At 33.8% G+C, this 4,190-nt stretch overlaps 1 long non-coding RNA gene across 1 annotated transcript; it reads right to left on the bottom strand.

Annotated features, from left to right (window-relative positions):
* Positions 1-573: 573 nt before the first annotated feature.
* On the bottom strand, positions 574-2,615 carry LOC145960424 (uncharacterized). The gene is made up of 3 exons (XR_014435354.1): positions 2,536-2,615; positions 1,337-2,432; positions 574-1,240 (listed from the first exon to the last, which is right to left on the bottom strand). It is a non-coding gene; the product is annotated as an uncharacterized LOC145960424 (long non-coding RNA).
* Between the last annotated feature and the right edge of the window lie 1,575 nt (positions 2,616-4,190).

Here is a 4,190-nt window from a genome sequence, read left to right as displayed (position 1 = left end):
TGAGGCTTGAAATAATTTCTCAATTTTACATAAACCATAAAATATCTAGTAAAATATTCTTTTTTCGATTATCTTACCTTAATACTTTTATGTACAAAATAATGAAAGGAATCAATTGGTGTAAAGAAAACACATAATTGTTTCGGAGAAAAAATATGTAATTTGCAATTTTGTCATTAGAAAAAGTTGTTGTAAGTAGGTATACAAGGCGGGTTCTAACTCAGGTCCTCTCAGGGGGGGTGAGGCGCGAGGGGATCTCAGCGGCGCGGGGGAATGACGTCACGCGGGACGGAGGGGATTTCGTAGGCGCGGGGGCTGCGGGGCAGGGCGGGGGACGCTTGTGTTGGATGTTTTATGACAAGTATAAACAATCATAAACCGATGTTCGGCTGCTTTGTACCCTTGCCGCGCGTGTGAGAGAGAACGATAATATCGCGTGCGAAAAAAATGCGTACGAGAGAGAACGATAGCGAGACTTATAATTAGCGCAAAGAATGGGAAAAGGGTAGTGCAAGGGAGAGGTGCGTAAATAATTATACATTTTTCTTCTTGAAATATAATTTCGGTGGCGCGGGGAATGACGTCACGCGCGAGGAAGGGAGTCTGCGAGGAGAAGGGGGATCCGCGGAAAGAAGACGGTGGTGTGAGAAGGATAGCGCTACGTGTGGGAAAAGGACAGCGCTACATGTGGGAAAAGGATAGCGCTAAGTGTGTGAAGAGGACAGTGCGACAAGGATGACATCAACGTGCGACAAGGATGGTGCAATGTAAGATGGCGTGAGAAGGACGACGCAAAGGTAAGTGAGCGACGAGCATATGAAAGAGAGAAAACGACAATAGCGCGAGAACAACGCGTGCGAGAGAGAACGATATTGCAAGAATAACGCGAGTGAGAGAGAGAGAACGATAGCGCGTACGAAAGAGAGAACGATAATAGCGCGAGAACAACGCGTGCGAGAGAGAACGATATCGCTATACTTACAACTAGCGCAAGAGAGACGCAAGGGATGGGAGCGCAAGGAGAGGCGCGTAAATAATTGCAATTTTTTTTTTCGTTACAATTAAAAATATGTAGAATTTATTTAAATGTGTGTATGAGTATTACAAATTGTGTGTGTGTGTGTGTGTGTGTGTACTTAATATTAAAATTTAAAAATTAATAAAATATAGGGAAAGAAAATAAAATGATGAATATAAAATAATGCGGACGGTGCGCCGGGCTGTAAGGGGGAGGCAGCTCCTGAAACAGGAAAAACGCTACATTAATTTTATCTTAATTAAAATAAAAAAAATAAAAAAAAAAACTAATTTAAAAATTTTAAAAAGAAATATGTACCTTAGCCCCCTGGAACTGCAGAGCCGTACCAGTATTCCAGTAACCGTCTTCTTCTTTCCTCTCCCAGTCTTCTTTGTATTTCCCGTATTCTCTCCTCTTCGATTATTCTGTTCTCTTCGTATCTTATAACCGATAATTCGCAGATTTCGTCAAATAGGGACTCCATCCCGAAGAGCAGCCGCAGATTAAAAATGTCGAGATATCTCCACGATCCATTTACATCATTATCCTGGCGACTCTCCGGGGTGTCGCCCCATTCCTCCGCGAGATCGTGTCGCGCGTTCCAGCGCTCCGCCCGCACGTTGCGTCGATGCTGTATGTTGATGAACCCGGGAATTTTGACATCATCGGAGTACTATAAAATAATATATATTAAAAATCCACATACACATACGCACAATTGTTTTCACAAAAACACTACCTACCTTCCAGACAAATACCACTTTTAGTATCACAGAAAATAAGAGCTCTACAAAACTCCTCTTCCAAAATGAAAAATGAAAAATAGAATCCATCTTATTTGCAGCGTAAGAAATAATCACACACGGAAAAAGAAATACCACGGTTAAACTCGCTGACGCTCTCCTTTCGGACAATACACGACTGAGATTGAAATCGAATGTTACTCTCCGCTGTAGGAATTATAAAGGTCTCAAAACTGGAAGGGTTACACTAGTGTACGAATATTTTTTACACCCACTGTATATATTAACCATTCATGATCCTTTCATGGTCTTTTTCTACGCTCGGTATAAACAATATGAACAGTATTCCTATGAAGAGAAATGGATCTTGGAACCTTCCTTCTTTTTATGTTTTCTGTTTATGATACCAATATTCGACTGCTTTACACCCTTGCCGCGCGTGTGAGAGAGAACGCGTACAAGAGAGAACGATAGCGAGACTTATAATTAATGCGAGAGCACGCAAAGGATTGGAGCGCAAGGGAAAGGCGTGTAAATAATTGCAATTTTTTTTGTTACAATTAAAAATATATAATTTATTTAAATGTGTGAGTTTAATAAAAAAAAGTATACAATATAAAAGAAAAAATAATATATAAAATAGGCCGTCGGGCTATGTGGGGAAGCCGTTTCTGAAAACAGAAGAAAACATATGCATTTCATTAGTTTAAATTATTTAATAATTTATTTTAAGATACTTTTGATATATCATATAATAAATTAAAAGATACTTACAATGTTATCCATGACTCATCTATTTTAATTTGTGCAAATAGGGCACATGTTGCAGGGCAATATTTGATTCAAACATTTTTGCACCCTTTGCATGACATATTATCCATATTGCTACAACCTATGGTTCTATGTTCCCGAACAGAACTAGTTTCTTCAAACTGATACGGGTCTTCTAGAAAGCATTCGGTACAATATTTCGATCCATTTTCCATATAGTAATAAGAAATGCAACATATCTTTGTTGCTTCGTTTAATGTTATTATTTCAGGTATGCTTAAATTTCGCTGTTTCTTTTGTAACTTTTCATCAAGAATATCGTCACTATTGTCACTATCGTAATCACTGTCCTTCGCCAAGGGTTCTATTTCTATATTATTGAACTTGTAAATTTCTATTTCCCTTTTTAATAATAAATTGCAGATTATAATTTAAACATTAATTGCATACATGTGCTATGATAATTACGTTCAGATTATTTTCTAATGCAAAGTATATAAAATGTTTTATCAAATATACTACAATGATCAAATTGTGTATGTGTAGGTGACAGAACAAGAATTAATAGACTTAGTGGCAAATAACATGATGATGATCAATACAAACTTCATGCTGAAGTGATATTTCTGAATGCTTTTCCACGTACAAAATTCAGGAAAGAATTAAAAGTTATGGCTAAGAAATTAATTTCAGAGCAAAAGGATAAATTATATTTTTTATAATTATTATAATATTGAATTATAATTTAATATTTTCCATATAACTGTGGGCATATATAAAACTTAAACATATATTGTTAGAAATTTCTTTCAAGTTATTAATAAATCATACACATTTAAAGACAATGGAAAATGGAATGTATATGTATATATAAATATATACACATATAAATAAAATTAATAAAATCTACATATGCACGTCTATTTTCAAATCTTTTTCCTTTATGTATTTTTTTTTTATAATATAAATGTATATCTCTTCTATACGAAATGATAATTATAATGATCAGTTTTATTATCGAGAAATATATGTTATGCCATTGATTCTTATTTTCATTTAAATTTAAAATAAAAGCGTTCTTATAATTCAAATGTAACTTCATTTTAATATTTCAGAGTAATAATGTTGATCATGTTTCATACGAATCGTTATGGTATAAGAAGTATTTTTACAGAAAGACTTAATATATGTTGCATTGCGATGTTAGCAGCTTATATCCGTAACTGTACCATGCATACTACCGATTCTTTCAATTAATTACTATGCTTCTGTAAGTTATACTGGGATACCTGAGATAATTTTGGCGATATACATAATTTAACATATTTCTAACCATTTCTCTTTGCAACAAAAACACAATGCAAAAATTCCTAGTAAATAATAGTTGCTGTTTTCGAATTATAAATATTATTATTTGTATATTTTAAAACAAATAAATTTCTGTTTGCAGAAATATTTGTTACTTAAATTAAACTATAAAATTGAAAATCATTTATGTATTGGGAAAAATAATTAGTTAATTAATCTATATATGTTCAAAAACTATATAAAAATCCTAATTTAACTATAATAAATTTTGTCGAAATATATTTGTTGAATATGTATAAATCTTTGTTTCATTAAATTGCAATTCTCTCTATATCTACAATTAATATATC

This window comes from Camponotus vicinus, unplaced genomic scaffold, assembly GCF_025532165.1.
Source record: "Camponotus vicinus isolate PSW18456_S1 unplaced genomic scaffold, iyCamVici1.0 SCAF_10, whole genome shotgun sequence".
NCBI lineage: Eukaryota > Metazoa > Arthropoda > Insecta > Hymenoptera > Formicidae > Camponotus > Camponotus vicinus.
Note: the sequence above shows the minus strand (reverse complement) of the source record. Positions and strands in the feature narration are given on the sequence as shown.